Here is an 18,817-nt window from a genome sequence, read left to right as displayed (position 1 = left end):
AATGTGGCCGATCTGTGTTCACCATCATCCTAAGACAATATGGATCATAATAATGTTTTTTGCGCACAACATTTACCCAAATAAAGGGGCATATATTGACGACTAAAATTGGCACAGATGGGCAAACCGGAGAGTCCGATGCAGTTTTCTAAATCCGGAACATCCAATTTTGGGGAAGTCTCCCATCACAAATTGGACTTTACTGTTGTGTATAGCACTTGTCGAGATGATTGAAATACATATGTAGATCTTCTGATTTGAACTCTGAATTAGGAAGTTATGGTCATTTTATAAATATACACTAGGAAAAATCAAATGTTTCAGTATTTTTTTCTAGAGAATCTAGGTTTTACTTGATAAATCAGGTTTGAACTGATTTTAAACGTGTTTCGTAATGTACTTGGACTTTCCATGGAACACAACCTCCCCAATCTATAAATATGAAGGGCCACGACCGATCAAGGGTTTATCCAATCGATCAAACACACTACAATTTACCCTTTTATCTCTCAAAAAAACCCAATCTCTTCCTAACCCCATCTTGTTGTTCTTCCTCCATCTCAACTGCAATTGAAGACGTTATAGGTGGTTTGCCAACCTTAAAATAATCCAAGGTGTGCTTGCCCTGACAGGTTACTCCTGGATGATTATTCGTTGGTTTCTCATGAAACTGGTGTTTATGATTTTTGTAGAGATGCTGCAAGGAGCCCCTCCGTGTGTCTATGCTCGAGTATTTAGCATGGCATGTTTTCGATTCAATATCATGTATACCTCAGGTTGAACTCGATGTCATATCATGCACAACAATCAAATATGTTTCAAGTACAAGCCTCAACAATCAAGTACCTGCCTTTCCAAATAGCTAATAGTACTCGGGTTTTCATCTAAAAAATATCTATCTTTTCTCGTCTACCTCCATGATGATGATACTTGATTTTTTGGTCTTGATTCTTTGTCCACTTGCTTCAATGGTTATGGACTTTTGGCTATGGGTTTTGTGACAATTGCATCATTGTTTTGGGTGAAGTTAATTGTAGTGTATTTAATAGTCCTTTGGCACTACTCAATGATGGTTGTGATCGCATCATGGAACTAACATCGCAGGAGCATATCTGTTTTATACTCCATCCCAAATTATAAGTCATACATGCATACAAACACTTGTGAATCTTGAAAAACCAAAACGATCTATAATTTGGGATGGATGGAGTAGAAGAGTGTGGTCTTACCCGTATTTTAATTTTGCAGTAGTTTTGTGGATCGGCCTCGAGACACACGACTAGCGGTCTTCAAAAGCACCAGTGTGCGATTGGTTCGTAGGTTCTTTATTTGTCCTTTCTTTCGCGAACCGACAGGATCAACGGTGATGTTACGATGGATGCATTGGAATGAAGACTTAAATTAATCGTAGTTTGTCTTATTTTGGTATAATGTCTTCTGTAATGGTTCTAGTTTTGCTAATGTAAATCTGTCAGGTGCCTGGGACATCCTTTTGTGCCAAAAAAAAAAGGAAAGGTCAAGAGAGCCGCAACCAAACAAGGCAGTATGTTTGCTTGAGAGTTGAGATCATTCCCCTTAAGCTGGGAGCCTAGGCCTTTATATAGCAATACAAGTCTCATTCCATTATTATCTCTAGACTAGTCCTGCAAACTTAAATAGATACTCCCTCTCCCTCCGTCCCAAATTAACGGAGGGAGTAGCTACTAGTAGCCTTCAGGCATGCATGTGGGAATGAGTGGTATAAGGAATACTTCTAGCGTCGTGGACTAATTGCAAATAACTGTAATGCACGGCGTGAGCTCCGGTGGATCACAATCTTCGTCTCCACAGTCTTGCCACGGCACCACCGGCGGCGGGCTGGCAGCTGTCCGCAGGTGCTCGGCGGCGCTTTCTGTCTCGCAGCTAGGGTGTCGCTAGGCAATGGCAGCGAGCAGCCGCTGTGCGCCAGAAGCCCGGAACGTCTGGTGACCCTGACCGACGGCCACGGCCAGTCTGCTGAGGTCTCCTCGTTTCATCTGTTAATTGTACACTTTGCAAGCAATTCGTGTCGCTTCTGACGTGCTAACTAACGGAGATGCCAATTTCTCTCCACAACAATTAAGCCTACAATTGATTGCTCTTCCAATCATCGCAGGTGATTCATTGTAACTGTAATCTGCAAGCTTGGCAAGTGATAACAGTCGAGCTTGACCAATTAACCAAATACGTACGCATCCTTTCTCAAGTAAAACTCGATGTCATATCAGCCAAACAGGTCATGCTCAACCATCAGAGATGTATTATACTAAGTACAAGCCTCAAATGATCGATTCTCTGCCTTCTCAAATAGCTAAAGATTCATAGATTAACTGCTTAGCTATCTTCTCATCCACCACTGTAAAATTATGCGGACATGCACAGATGGTATTGCATCTACCGCTAAATATGATGACTGTTGACTGTACATCTACATTGGTCTCTGTTCTACACATATGGTTTTGGCGGCACTCGAAACCAATGCGAGTTAACATAAGCTGAAGCCTTGCTAGGCCCCTATATATAGCAACATGAGAGTCATTCGTTTTGTTTGGTTTCCATTTCATTCTCGCTACACTATCCATGCAAACTTGTATGCAGTTAGCAACTAGTAGTCGCTAGGCAAGCGCTTCGGAATGAGCAGTATCAGCAAGACTGCTAGTGTCGCATGCTAATTGCAAAGAATCGTATCACATGGCGTGGCCTCTATGCGATCAGGAACACCTTCCCAGCCTCGCCACAGCACCGGCGGCGGCGAGCCCCGCAGGTGTGCTGCCGCGCGATCTGCCCCGTAGCTAGGCCGCCATTGGATGGGGTATGGCGGCGAGCACCTGATAACGGCGCGGCTGCTCGACGGAAGAGCAGCGGGTGGCCCTGACCGATGGCGTGCCAGCTGAGACGATCATCGTCTCATTTGCTGCGTTGCGATTGAGATTAATTGTACTTGCAAGCAAAATGCTCGCTGCTACTCGTGTTGCTGCTGATGACGAGTAACAAATGAAAGCTGCCGCTGCTGGTTTCTCTCAACAGCAATCACGCCGAGCCTCTCAACTGAGTGATAACAACCGATTGCACCCTACAATCATCGCAGCCGATTTATTGTTTGTGTACCTGCAACCTGCCAAGCATCACCAACAAAATACGTACGTATCCCTCGAGTAATACTCGATGTCATATTAGCCAACAGGTCATGCTCAACAATCAAAGATGTATTAAGTACATGCCTCAACGATCAATTATCTGCCTTCCCAAATAGCTAATAGACCTAGTGGGTATTTAGATTTTTTATCCAAATGAAATATCTATCTTTTTTCTATTCTAGTCTTCCTCAACAATGGTGGCGACGGCAGATTTTCTTGTCTTTGTCCCCTATCCATCTTGCTTCGATGGTTTTGGACTTTTTGTTATGGGTTTCATGTCCATTGTATCATTGTTTGGATGGGGTTGATGGCCTGACGTTCTTTGGATCGGAATAGTGGTCCTTTAGCACCGGTAAAGGTCTTTAAAATAGCGGTCCTTTAGCACTGGTGAAGGGCTCGTGATGTCTTAGGCTCAGGGCATGGTCTCATCGGTATTTCTGTAGCGGTTTCTACGTTCTCCAAGATTGTTTTCGTGAGAGTCAAAAGCCGCAACGAATGTTTTTCCTGCAGACCCATAACCCTCAGGAAAATTCATGCAGGCCTCCACGAAAAAAATGCCAAACCAAAGGTCAGATTCCATTTTCATGTTTTCATGCCTCCACGAAAATGGTGTCATTTTAATGAGAGCCAACGCCACCAGGAAAATAATGCCATTTTTTCATGAGAGTTCATGTCGTATCTAAATATATGAATGTACTCTCGTATATTTTTTATAATTTAAATATCAATGTTCTAACATGTGTAGTTCAAATGCGCAGTAATTCTAATAAATAGGCAGAAATACAATTAAATTCTAAAAATGTATATTTTTTCTTGAAAAGTATAATTAAATTATTTCTATGAATAACCATACCAAATCAAGGTTATATTAACTTGTTTTGAAAAAAGATAAGGTTAGATGCTGATCACCTTAAATCTTGCTAGAGATGAGAGTTTACTTTGAACATGCGCTCGCAATAGAGCACCAAATGAAGCAAACCATTGCCTCAATTCGATTTTATTTGTGAATTTTTTTTGCGGATGTTATAATGATGTATTTTTGGCACTCAGCCAAGTTTCATAATTTTTTGAGGAAATTTAGGAATTATTAAATTTTATCAACTATAAATGACTTAGAAAACTAGAATGTAAAGTACACAAACATTAAAAAATTTACTTTCAAATTTGGATTTGTATTGAAATGTATGAATGCACCCTCTTGTATGTTGTTTGCAATTTTAAGATCATCTTTATAACACATTTAGTTCAAATGCGAAGTAATTCTAATAAATAGACATAAAGACATTTAAATTCCCAAAAAGATATATTATTGCTAAAAATATAGTTAATTTTTCCATAAACAAGCATGCCAGGGGAGATGAATGGAGAAGGAGTAGATGCGTGGGGAGGTGCACATAGCTAAAAAGATTGAGCACGCGAAGTGCTAAGCTAGCGTGTATCCAAGTATTTCGTGAGAGTTGTTAATCCGTCTCACGAAAATGGATCGCCTCTCACGTAACTGTAGCTATTTTAATTACATGAGAGTTTACTCAACACCTCCATGAAATATACATAATTTTTGTGAGAGTGTTGGGTTCATCTACATAAAATGAACATTTTCTTGACGGTCCATAAATACCTTCACGAAAATAGTTTTTTTCTCACCTTCACGAAAGCAAACATATTCGTGGGGTGGGTTTGTTAATTACTCTCAAGAAAATGGTACTCCTCTCACGAAATCTCCGTTTTGTGGCAGTGGATCTCTCCATTGTTGATCGTGTGCACCCTGGTACACTGTCCGAAGTCGTCCAGACGCTGAGCAAGCCAGACTATGCTGGGGTGTGTCAAGCGCGTGATGATCTCGTATGTCGCACCCAGCACGAACGCTGTAGTAGCGGTGGAACCATGTGGGGGTGTGGCTATCTTTTTTTGTTCTGACAACGGTCAGGGGCGGAGGCAGCATGGTGCATCTGTATTTCCAGGAATACCTAACTATTTTGCCAAAATATCAAGTATATGTTAACTGTACACACATGTATACGTTATATTGGGCCAAGATCTCTAGTTTTCGGCTTATAACTTAGCCCAATACAGACAGCATTGCCCTCCTCGGCAACTCCCTGGCTAGACCGTTGGCAGCAGCTACCAGCCCAGAGACCACATGCCCCACATCTCCCGTCAATGCATCACGTACGCAAGCACTAACGTAAAGCAAACACGGCACGGATGCGGCGGGCGAAGCGAGAGCGGGCAGCAGCAGAAGAGATAGCATGCCAGCAGCAAAGCGTAAACCAGGACTCTAGCAATTGAATCGAGCATCAGGCTAGCAGTCTAGCACTCTAGCAACATTGATGTTGAGGGAATATCATATCCCTATTTCTGATTTTCTTGCACAACCATTGTTAATATTTACTTTTAAGATATTTATGTTTCTTAATATGGATTGTGGAGCTGTGAAAAATCAATAGCAAACCGGTGAATTGGAATCTTTGTGGATCTAGGTGCATTCTATTTTGTTTGTTGCTTTTTCAAGCATAAAAAATTAATTGTTCAGGTGGAAATGCTTTTGTGAAAGGGGATTTAGAAATGGGCACATGAGAAATTAGAAACAGTTGTAATTTCTCTTTATTGCGTTTAACATATATATTCAATTCTAATGATTTTGCAGCATTATGAACTTTCAACATTTTTGTAAGGAACATATCTTTTTTAACGTGGGAATACCCAACTTCTAAATTTTGGCTCCGCCGCTGACAAGGTGATGGAAACAATGCAAAGTTGTCATGGTTGCAACGCATGTAATTTTCTTTTTTCGCTTAGTGTCTTTTTTAGTGGTTCAATAAGATGGCCAGTGCATCTCTTGTGAAAAAAAAAGGTCAAGAGAGCCATAATAATGGAGATCGTGCTCATAATAAAAGCTGCAGCGTAGTAGGCCCTTCATATAAGCAACACGAGAGCCATTTCTTTTGTTCGTTTCCATTCCGCTCTCTAGACCAGCTAGCCAATGCGCAATTTGCATGTAGTTAGCTGCTACTGCCTACTAGTCGGCAGGCATGCGTGCGGAACGAGTGGTATCAGGAAGACTGATAGTAGCATTCTAGATTAATAGCGAAGAACTGTAACACGTGGCATGAGCTCTGCGCGATCATGACAGTCGTCTCCCCAGTCTCGCCGCGGCAGTGGCACCGACAGACTCCGCAGGTGCTCGGCAGCGCGATCCGCATGCCAGCTAGGAAATGGAAGCGAGACTCCATGGCGCCGCTGTGCGCCGGGACTCGGTGGTGACCCTGACCGATGGGCGGCCAGCTGAGATTGCTCTGTTTATGTTAATTTAGTTAGTTTTGTACTCCGAAACCAAATGCGCGCTACAAATCACTTTCCTTTAGGCCCCGTTTGGATCATTGGAATTGAATTCCATCCTAATAATCATAATTTAGATATAAATTAATTAAGCTAATATAATTGTATGTGGAATATAGTTGTATATTATAGTTGGTGATATGGGAGAGATACTTGTATGCTGCACTTCTACTATAGAGAAGCGAGTTTAAGAGCGTGCTATAAGAATTGAATTCCATTCTAATAACCATAATCTATAGAATCAATTTCCATCTCCCACCCCATGAATTTAAGATAGGCTTATATCTAAACTTTGGAAAGTTGTGGAATGCCACATTCCAACATAAATTAGCCTACTCCATTAAATAGATTCCAATTCCTTGGACCCAAACGGGGCCTTATTGTTGTTGTTCTTCTTAAAGTTGGTAGCATGAGCAGTCTTGTATTGAAACTCAACCTTTCCTTTACGCTTATTCTTGTGGGATTGCAAGTTCCTTTTCTGCACCACATGAGCGCTAGAACCTTCCTCATTGCCACGCGTACGTGAATCCTTTGCTCTCGCCTTTTCCTCAACATCAAGAGTGCCGATCAGACCGGCTACAGTGAACTCTCTTGTAATTCGTCAACATGTTCATAGCCGTGAGCCACAACTTAAGTCTACCAACCTATTTCTTGTAATTCGTTCAATCAAAAATATTTGGTTTCAATTGTGTAGCAAAGCAAACAACTAAAAAATCCCTATCAAGTTTTTAGATTGTTGGAATTAGAAGCATTTTACGGTTCATTTTAATCCGAAATACGAAATAAAATATTGTTGGAATTAGAGGCATTTTACGGTTCATTTTAATCCGAAATACGAAATAAAATATGACATATATGATAGCTAAAACAGGAGCATGATCCATTATGTTTATACTAATGAACATAATGCATGCAGAGGACATTACAAACAACATGTAATGAAACAAAGAAATCAGAAGGGAGTACCCTGCAGCGGGGCCGGTGCCGGCGACACCAGATGCGCTGTTACTCGACATTTCGAGCCTATTCAATTTTTTTGATCAAAGTCAATATTGTGCAGATGTTCGCCGTGCAGTTGCATCTCCAGGAAGAGGTGCGCAGTGAGCAATCGCGCAGATACGCTTCCCAAAAACTTGATCGTGCTTCTACTCCTTGGGTGCAGAGTCTCTAGTAAGGGCGTAGCTTTGGAGGCCTGCTCTTCCGGCGAAGTCTGTGTACACAGATCGCTAGAACGGGGACATGAAAAAAGCAGCGCGGCAGTGGAGGCGCTATGAGACCTTTGATCATCCATGTTAATGCAGTTAATTTGGACCATCAAATGATTAGTTAGTAGTAGTGGTCAGCCATTCAAGCATCGTCAATTACTAGTTACTCAAGCATCGTAGGTTACTGGTCACCAATCGCAATCAATTAGCGTCAATTACTAGTCATCAACCATGATAAAAAACTGTAAAACCAGACCAAGCCCACACATCAACATCATGTTCGGCACGGCTCGGCTCGGCAAGCGAGTGCGCGCGTGCGTGTGGCATCCTGCTATCCCTTCCTCACCTTCTCAACAGGTGCAGCATGGCTCCACCTTATAAGTTGGTTAGGGACCCTTTCAACTTCCAAGATGGTTTTATTACAAATGTAACTACCATCATGTGAATGGGCCTTAGGATTTAATTGAATTAATAGGCCACCGGCCCATTTAATCTAACACAAAAAGTCCTATCGGTTTCTCCTTTCAATATTTGTTTTAGAAGGTCTTTGAGAGCAAATAACCTTAGGGACTGGATTGAATTGGTTACTAAGGTTGCCAATGTACAGCTTGTGGACCAACCGGATGTTTGTATCTGGTCCTTAACCAAAAATGGGCTCTTCTTAGTACATTCTATGTACTTAGCGCTCCTAGATGAAAGGGTTTTGCCAGTAAATAAAGCTGTATGGAAACTAAAAATACCCCTTAAGGTAAAAGTTTTCATTTGGCTCCTTCATCATGACGTAATTCTAACAAAGGATAACTTAGCTAAACGAAATTGGCATGGAAGTATGCGATGTTGTTACTGTAATAGAAATGAAACTATTAAACATTTATTCTTAAGACTGTCAGTTAGCTAGGTTAATTTGGAGAATCATACATACGACCTTTTGCCTCTATAAATCAAATAATGTAATGCATATGTTTGGGTCATGCCTACAAGGGGTAGGATGGAGGCAGAAGAATCTATTTTTAATAGGTGTAAGTGCCATTTGTTGGGTCATTTGGCTAAGCAGAAATGAAATTATTTTTGACAAAGCATACAAACAGATTTTTCAAGGCCACATACTGGATCAGGTTTTAGGCTCTACTTCAGAAGGAGGAGGATCGGGATGCTATTCTAGAGGCTTGTCAAGCTTTGGAGTCGACAGCTATGGTGATGTTCGTGAAGAATGGGTCACAATTTAGTAATATGCTTTGCCTCTAATCTGTTGGCTCCGTTTAAATTCGCTTAAAGCAAGTGTGTTTCTTTGTAATAAATGGCCGAATTTTCGTAGAGGTCGGAATAATACTTATTCCTTTATCTAAAAAGTCTGGGTTCTTTGTTTGTTCCGACGATGGTGATCGAAACGCAGAATGGTCGTGGTTGCAATGAATGCAGTTGAAAAGAAGACTATTATTAAATTTAATTATAATTTTCTTTTCGGCTAGTGTCTTTTTTTAGTGGTTCTAGAAGATGTCTAGTGCATACCTTGTGGAAAGAAAAGGTTAAGAGAGAGCCACAACTATGCTTATTTGAGAGTTGAGATCATGCCCATATATATAATTAAAGCTGCATCATAGTCCATTTATATAGCCACACGAGAGCCATTTGTTTTATTCATTCCCATTCCATTCTCTCTACACTAGCTAGCCAATGCGCAACTTGCATGTAGTTAGCTGCAACTACCTACTAGTCGCTAGGCCTGCGCGCAGGAATGGGTGGTATTAGGAAGATTGCTAGCATCATAGACTAATAACAAAGAACTATAACACCCGGCGTGAGCTCTAGGTGATCAAGATCGTCGTCTCCCCAGTCTCACCGCGGCAGTGGCACTGGCGTACTCCGCAGGTGCTCGGCAGCGCGATCTGCATGGTAGCTTGGACATGGAGGCGAGACTCCATGGCGTCGCTGCGCGCCAGGACTACCTGGTGACCCTGGTCGCCGGCCCGGCCAGGTGAGCTAGTCATCTCGTTTGCTCTTTTTAGTTGGTGTTGTACTCGGAAACCAAATGCTTACTGCAAATCATGTCGCTGCTGACGAGCAACTAATGAAAGCTGCCAGTTTCTCCCAACACTACAATCAAGCCTCACTGATCCGCGGGTGATTACAGTTAATTGAACCTGCAATCAGGCATCATAGCGGATCCATTGCTTCTGCAACCTGCCAACAGGTCACCGAACCATCAAAGATGCATGAAGTACAAACCTCAGAATGATCGATTATCTGCCTTCTCAAATATATGGAGATTCGTAAATTAATTGCTTAGCTATCATCTCATCCACTACAGCAAAATTACTCAGACAGCACCAGCTGAATAAGATAACTGTATATCTACCAATCTATGTGTGCTCACTATCCTAGACGCAGTTTTGGCGGCAGTTGAAACCAATGCTTACCCCCCCCCCCCCCCCCCCACCTAACCCCACCTCCGAGTTACCACAGCAAATCTTCCATCCAAATCACAATCAGTGGATCAATCTCATGATCATCTTCACTTTAGTAATATTCTACTCTCTCCGTTCCAATTATAGGTCGTTTTGACTTTTCCAGATTCATAGATTTTATGTATACTATTAAGACTTTCAGTAAAAAAAATGGATCGTCCCCGCATCATCCCGAAGGTCGACACGGGTGGCAGCGCGATCCCGCCGCCGGCCCTCCGCCTCCACCACCGTTGGTCCCCCTCCCTTCCCACCTTCGGCATCTTGCCGGAGGCTAGAGGGAGTGGGGATCCATCTCTCTAATAGGTGTAGTAGATCGAGTCTAGTTTTAGGGTTTAGGTTTCTCCATGTCGCGGTTCATGGTATTGGCGATTTGTTTCCTCCTTCTCTTTTCTGGCAACAGCGAGGAGGTAGGGTAGATTTGGTCTGTCCCTGGCAACTCTGATGAAGATGATGACGGCAACTATGACATTGGCAACTTCCTTGGCATGACGACATGGAGAATTAGGTTTCCGGATGGCGACATCGAGATGGGGATGATACTGCCGTCGTGGAATAATTTTCTCCAGGCCCTTCTTCGTGTTGTCGTGGTTAGATCCAACCATGATGAAAGGCTTATGAGAATAATTCTGCCCCTTGAGCTGATGTTGATCAGTCTTAGGTTGGGTAGATTGGGATTAGTCTCTCTTCTTCATCGGTGATGGAAAGAGGAAGAAGAACGATGCAAGAAGGAAAACGAAGATTTTGCTTGGTCCAGCCTACAAAGATGTTGGTTGTCGTTCTTTGGGTGCTTGTTCTCAGCCTACTTGCTGAGCATATTTCTGTGCGGTCTTCTATATGAATCTTTATACAGGTTTGAGATTTGGAGCTGCATGACGTGTGAGTACAATGAAGATGAAGAGCAGTACTTGATTGTTCTTAAATGTAATTTTATTTTCTTCGAGAGTGCTATGTGTGGCATGATGATGTAACAGCTTTGATTTATTATATACAATTCTTCCTTTGGTCTATGAAAAGATTAATAGATTTTACTATGCACCTAGGTATACGCTATATCTAGATGCATAACAAAAGCTATGAATCTAGAAATACTAAAACAACCTACAATTTGGGACGGAGGGAGTAGTATTAGTATGCGCTCTTGTCTAATTCAAGCGTAATTGCACGGGAGTGGTCAAGGATGACTCATTATTGGAGTGACCTGTTTCTCGTTTGCACTTTCATATGGAGTAGCCCCCGAGCCTTAGGTTGAATCGAAGAATCAGGCTGAGGGTCAATGTTGTAATTTCACATCTCTTTTGCCTTAAAACCTAAAGAAAAAAGTTTTTAGCCGATGGGCACGTGGCACACAGCCCCCGAGCCATTACACGATTAGTTTTAGGTATAAGGGTCAACCATTGATCAGTGTGACCGTTCAGCAACAGTAACCTTATCTCTTTCTGAAAAAATTGGAAACTGTGAAGCGATAACTATGGGCATTTAAAATGAAATATTCCCGTTAATTTTGCCTTTATTTTTAACTGTACCGCGGTTATAAATAAGGAGGAATTCATCCCTTCCGTTTCACCCAAACCATTCTGCCCGTTCATCTTCCACACTGTAGCCCTAGCGCTGCCGCTTGCGATCCTTGAGCTCGAGTGCCAACCTCCCCCACCGCTTAGCCCCTGAGTGCATGTGCAAGATGACCCTAGTGGCAACACGTATAGGGAAGAAAGCAAGTTCCAGCAAGGCGGCCAAGAGTAAGAAGAGGAAGGCCGAGAAGAAGAAGGAGATCCAGTTGCCAGCACTGAAGTATGGGAAGATTGACCAAATGGCGCTGCCAAATCAAGCGTGTGCCTGGAAGAAGTCTGTGATGTAAGAGGCGGACATCCAGGCTTTGGTGGATGCCAACCTTCTCCAGGAGCAACAATTTATCAACTGGAGGGCCGCTATTGGCAACCCCTAGCCAATGGGGAACTACACCCACGAGACGGTGATCTTCTTGCACTTCATCAAGCGAGGTTTGGCTCTGGCCACATCTCATTTCTTCTGTGGACTGCTAAATTATTACAAGTTGGAGTTAGTCCACCTCAATCCCAACTCAATTATGCATGTAGCCATCTTTTGTGCACTTATGCGAGGCTTTCCTTGGGATTCAACCACATTTCCAATTGTTTAGAAAGTTCTTTAGAGTGAAGCCCCAGTCCAGGATGGACCACACAGAAGTAGTAAGGGGGGGGGGAGGGCTAGGTATTCAACTGCGGGACAAAGTGAAAGGCTTATACTTAAATTATGAACTCGTTGACTCCAACTCTAGCTGGAAGGAGATGTGGTTCTATATTGGAAATCACGAGCCTCGACTTCCCAAATTGACCGGCCACCACCCGGTGTGGAATAACAGTGGTTGGATGAGCCAAACCATGTAGATAGCTTCAACTACTCGAACTTCTGGAGAAGATCGCAGTACTCAAGAAAGAAAGGTTGACTGGCATCAGCGTAGCCTTTAGCTTCATAAGGAGATGAATCCAGCCACTGCAGCTGCGCTGTACTTATTGGTACGACTACTCAGGCCCCAATGACCCAACCATGATGACATCTGAAGACTTGTCTGTGGATGAGGTGATGGCACCACTGAGGCGCCTCTTCAAGCACGCCAGGGAAAATCCCGACGATCGTGCAAGAACACTGTGCCGCCAACCTATCAAGCAGTGTAAGTACCCAGGCCTGCAGCCCCCGAGTACTAATTTTTACACTTGTCAATTTGCTGACTTGTCTTCTATTGCAGGAAGAACTTCACTTGTATTGCTCCGCCCCTTCTCTACCTGGATCGGATGGCTTTGATGGTGCTCCGCGTGTACAGACAATTGCGGCTATATAGAAGGCGATCAAGGAGGAGGAGGAGGGGGAGGAATCAGAGGGGTTCTTCTTGTTCAGCAACTCTGATTCAGAGGCTGGGGAGAAGTTTGTTGTGAAGCCCCATTCATCTGAAAAGATAGGATCTTCCTCCGAGACATCAGAGCTCGAAGCAGAAGATGACCTGGAGGTCAGGCTAGCGTCGTTGCCGAAGAGGAGATGCACTATCACCGTGAAACGTGTGGCAAAGAAGCCGCGCACTACCAATGAAGTTCCTCCTCCGGTAATCACATTAGAAGAAGGAATAGGTCCTGAGGATTGAGTACCCATAAGTTGTTCCCTTACCACCATGTCTGCTTAGTTATGACATTTGGAGGATTGCAGGTAGTCGGGGAGGAGACAGAGGTGGAGAAAATGACTACCGAAGTCGTGCAGTAGGAGCTGCCGGTGATCAAGGAGGTCATCAAGCTAGAAGATGATGAGGAACTTCCTATCACTAGGGCCAATCCCGCCAGCATGTAGACTACTCAAGTAGTGGAGACAGCAACCAAGACTAGCGAGGATCAAGCTGCGATCCAGCAAGCCGCGCCGAAGAAGCTGTCGCCCGTAGTGAAGTCCCTGCATCTGGGGAAAAAGCCCACTTTGAAGATAAGGTGGCCCACAAAGTAAGTATTCGAGTACTGATTGTGGCCATTGTTGTCTTGTGAGATGACGTGACACTTATCTTTTTTTAGGAAATCCACTAGCATGGACATTGGGGGCCCAAGCCCGACATCTGGAGCTGATGACAGTAGCCGGTCAGCCCAAGGTCTCATTCCGGAGCCTGCAATTCCACCGCAAGAGGAACAGCCTGCTCCTAAACTCACTCCAGGTGATATATCCCCTTGTCGCTACACTCATGCACAATGTTGTTGTAGTGCCAGCCCCCGAGCTGCCGGTGGCCAAGACAATTGCGGCAACTACTTCCGCAGTGGTGGCGATGTTGGTAGCCCCTGAGCCGGAGGTAGAGACCAAGGTAGCGGTGGCGACTACTACTGGAGTCGAGGCTACACTTGTAGCTCCCGAGCCAGAAGCTGAAATTGAAGCTGCCAGGGCTCTGGAAGTGCTGGCCGTTGTCCCGCCGTCCGAAGCGGGACCGTCGACTAGTCGCAGTGCAGCCTCCCTTTTATCTTCGAAAGCGGGCCCATCAACTAGCCGGGCGCTGGTTCCTCTAGGTGCGCCAATCGTTGAAGAGCGTGAGGAACCGTGGATAGCCGAAGGGGTGGATCTAGAGAAGATCTAGCTTCTTGCTTACCTCTGACCACCGTGGAGATGGAGGCCATGGTCATGGAGTTGCATTGCTGTGTAGGTGAGTAGATAGTTGTAACTTTCTTTTCTGAGTTTGTCTTCATCTTAAAATCAGTACTTTGTACTTATATGAGTATTTGCTCTGTTTCTGCAGAAATTGATTTAGATCTCACTTGAACAAGAGCTAGCAAAGGAGCAGCAGTACTCCTCCCGGCTACTTATGAAGTACAACGGCCAAGCTGTTGAGTACCAAAATCTTGTCCAGAAAGCCGCAGAGGGGAAGGACCGCCTTCAGGAGTGCAAAAAGGCGTTGAAGAATTGGTTGGAAGGTAAATTGTCACCTCCCGTTGATCTTCAAGTAACCAATTTTTGCTTGATGAATCTAACTTGCTCTTTTGTGTTATTCTTGTAGTGCTCACCAAAGAGAAGGAAGATCTCCAGGGCTGCATCACGGACTGGCAGAACTCATACTATAGAGTAACGGAGCAACATGACAAGTTGTCCGCTCTGTACGAGACTTTGGAGCATCGGCCAGAGAAAGAGCGGAAACTGCGTACTGACGGAGAAGTCAATGTGGTGAACATCATGACAACCCTCTGAGAGTGTGAGGCTAAGCTAGTGACGACCAAGCTTGCTCTAAAGGAGCTATCAGAAGTCGCTCAGCCCATTGCTGATATGGTGGAGCCCCTGACAGAAGGTGTGGAGCCCTGCCCATTGGCAAGAGTACTCAAGGAGGTACCTGTGAAGATCATCGGGTACTTCCAAAAGATGGTAGAGTCCGTCTCGAAGCAACTATTGACAATGGTGAAATCCTTCTACCCGCAAGCTAACTTAGCTCCAGTTGCAGAGGGGATCCCACATGAGTGCTCTAATGAGCAGTTTCAACAGTACCTACAAGAGGTGGCTCCCTTTGCTAAGGAAGGTGCCGGTCAAATAGACCCTGAGTAGCTGTTAAGTAAAAAAAATGAAGGCATTGTAATATAATCATGTCATGAATGAAATGAAATGTAAATTATTTGAAGTCTTGTCACAAACTGAATTATTTGTTTTAGTGCATCTCCCAAACTACCCTGATAGTTGCTCGTGTGGTAGTCGTTTTAGGCATTTTACGATATATATTAATTCTGAATATTATTAAGTAAATCATGATTATTGTGAGTGACTCGAAGCATGTGTGAGTGTTCATGTTTAACACAATTTTAATCATGAACAGAATGAAACAAAATAACCAAAAAGGGTTCAAAGTGTACCCAGGGGCAGGACCATTGCCGGAGGCAATGGTTGTGCCATTCCCAGAACTGAAAGTATCAGACATTGTGCCTGAAACTTCAGTTTAGGCTGTTCGATGTAGTCGATCAAAGTTGGTACAGTGATGATTTGGTGCAGCACAGTCCCTCGAGTAGCCTCCGAGAAGTAGTAGGACGTAGTTGTTCGCAGCGAGCTGTCGCGCAGAAGATGCGCTCCCCAAAAAACTTGATCGCCTGCCTACTCGTGCAAGTGTCACAGCAAGACGAAGTTTCGAAGGCCTGCTCTCGCAAGCTCTGTGCGCGCAGAGGCTCGCGATGGAGATGCGAAAGTAGTAGCAGAAAGGGAGAGTGAGTGATTTTTAGCGTGCGTTAATCAGAGTACGAGCACCCTTTTTATAGGCGCAAGAGAAAGGAGATTGTCACAGGTGATTGATAGTCATTAACCAGCCATCAGTTACCAGTAACCTCCAGCCGTTACTAGTCACTATCAGTTACCAGTAACCTTCAACCGTTACTAGTCACTAAACATAGCGTCAGTTACTAGTCATCAACTCAACTCGTAATTAAAAACTGTAAAACCAGACCAAGCCTAGCCCACACATACATCACGTCGCCGCGCCGCGCCGCGCCGCGCCACGCCTCGCCTCGGCTCGACGAGCAAGCGCGCGTGTGGCACCCTTTCTCTCTTCTTCAACTTCTCAATTAGTGCACAGATAGTCCACCAATATAAGTTGGTTAAAATACTCTTAACTACCCATTTAGGATTAACCACTTTAACCACCTAGCATTAATCGTGGGTCTTGAGATTAAATGAAATAAATGGGCCTAGCCTAAATATTCCAACACTTTCTCTCTAACTAATCATAGTTTTTTAGGCTAAACACTACATATATTAAAGAGACTACATGGGTTGAACCCGTGCTGCAGCCCTCCCAGCCCGAGTCCTAGATCTGCCCCTATAAATAGACCTACGTAGGTATTTAGGTTTTCATCCAAATAAAACAGCTCTTTTCTTGTCTTCCTGGAGATGGTCTTGATGGTAGATTTTTTAGTCTTGGTCCCTTATCCATATTTCTTCGATGGTTTTGGGCATTTGGATATAGGTTTCAAATCCATTGTGTCATTGTTTGATGGAGTTAATGGTGACGTTCTTTGGAATAGCGGTCCTTTAGCATTGTTGAAGGCTCATGACGTCTTAGGCTCAAGGCATCACTACTAGAGAACTGGGTATTAGTACCGGTTCGTAGGTGCATATCTCCCGAAAATGTATCCGGGATTAACCCGTCAAGATAAAAGGGGGTGGTCTTTTATCACGGGTCCGTGAACCGGGATATAAGATCCTCTTTTAGTCCCGGTTTGTAAAACCAAACGGGACTAACGGCGTTGCCATGCCAGGCGCTGGACAGACCCCTTTAGTCCCGGTTGGTGTTACAAACCAGGACTAAAGTGCGTGTATACAGCGCCATGCAGGCGCCTGCAAGGCGCCTATAATTTCGTGCATCATGTACCCCTTTAATTAGTTGAGAGTTTTTTTTTATAATTAAGGAAATCAATCAAACTATATATAGTATTTAAATGAATCAATTTAACTATTACATACTTATATATACAATTCTTATACAATTAGCTAGTATATGTACAATTGTAGTATATATATATAGTACAATTAATGCCTAGCTAGCTAGCTATATAGCTCTAGGATCTTCGTCGAGGTCTTCCCGTCGAGGTGTTGCTCGGTGCTTCTTAATTTCATCCACCGTAATAAAATTCTCCTTGTGGATTTATCACCTCGTCCAGCAAGAATCCTACGAGACTTTCGCATATTGAGTCTATTCTTCTCCAAGATCTTGTCTCGAATATTATGCATCTTTAATTTGGAAGTGAATAGTGTTACATGAACAATTAAATATAATAAGCTAGAAAACAATTAACTATTAATAGTATTATTTATATTACGTAATTCTTGTTTTTCCTGCGGCGTCAACTTGGCCTTGTGTGACAGAAAACTTTGCATGTTCTCACAGACATAGTACCCACATAGATTATTCCTTTATTTCTGTCTTAAGCACTTTAGTGGGAAAAAACAAGTTATAAAATATTCATCATATAGAAGTACAAAACATGCAAACTTCATACGTACCGGGAAGTCTGTGTCCCATGTAAGTTTTTCTTGGAATGCACCTTGGCGTCATTTTTTGATGAATTGTTTCCATGCCCTACGGATTTAAATAATGAATGATATAGTGTTAGGCGAAAATTTAGGAAACACACTTTTGTATTGAGACAAAGGTCCAGAATTATTAATTACAAGTGTAGAATGTCTTGAATCTCTTGGTACTACGCTAGTGGTTTTCTCAAGGAATCGAAGACGGTAACTCGGTTTCTATCAGGCTCAATTACTATTAGGATCTAGTGGTAACTGTGTACATAAATATTCATTAATTAGATAAGGAAAAGAATACTAAGATAGACAGTATACGTACATACAAACACTTACTTGAAGTTGTATGGAAGTAGTATGTAGCTCTTGCCACCTTGAAGGTCCAGCATATTGAAACATTCCACCAACGTTTTATCTATAAAATCTCATAGTTGGGTTTGGTTAACTACGGATGGATCAGTAAAGCCAACATGCAAGTATCCTTCTTGTCGGCACTTCTGAATTAGCCGCCTACATAAAAAGGAAGACAAAGTTAGTAAGGCGACGCATGCATAAAAAATAATGATATGGTCCAAAATTTTCATATAGATAAATGGATACTTACAAAGCCCAGGCGCTGATGCGAGAGATGTCTCGGGCATCTTGATGGTGCACTTCATATATATCTTTGAATTCCAGCCAGAGGCATTTCTCGCCTTCGCCGTAAAAATCTATCGGTTTTACCTTAAGGGCGAACATGGAAGTCTGGTCGGCGGACGTGTTCATGTACCATTCATGGAATTCGTACATCTTTGGTGATAGGCTCCCTACCAACTCAGGCCTTACCAGAGACTTTCCTAGCTCAAACGTCCATCTCGGTTGAAATGGTTGTGAAGCTGCTGGCTCGTGACCACCTAGCTCTATACATTGATCAAGTCCCACTCCAAATTCTTCCATGAATTCCAATACTTGATCTTGCTGAGACTTGGGCATTGCTGCTATCCTTCTAGCGTCTCCTTCTGGTAGATGACGAAGGCAGCGATCAACAACACTTGAAGATGACTTTCCTTTTCTTTTTTCCCCTATATTCACCGCCTCCTTGTTTGAATGTAACATCTTCTGAAAAAATTGTAATTTAGTTGGATGAATT

This window comes from Setaria viridis, chromosome 2, assembly GCF_005286985.2.
Source record: "Setaria viridis chromosome 2, Setaria_viridis_v4.0, whole genome shotgun sequence".
Classification (NCBI taxonomy): Eukaryota; Viridiplantae; Streptophyta; class Magnoliopsida; order Poales; family Poaceae; genus Setaria; species Setaria viridis.
This window is presented reverse-complemented; position numbering follows the sequence as displayed.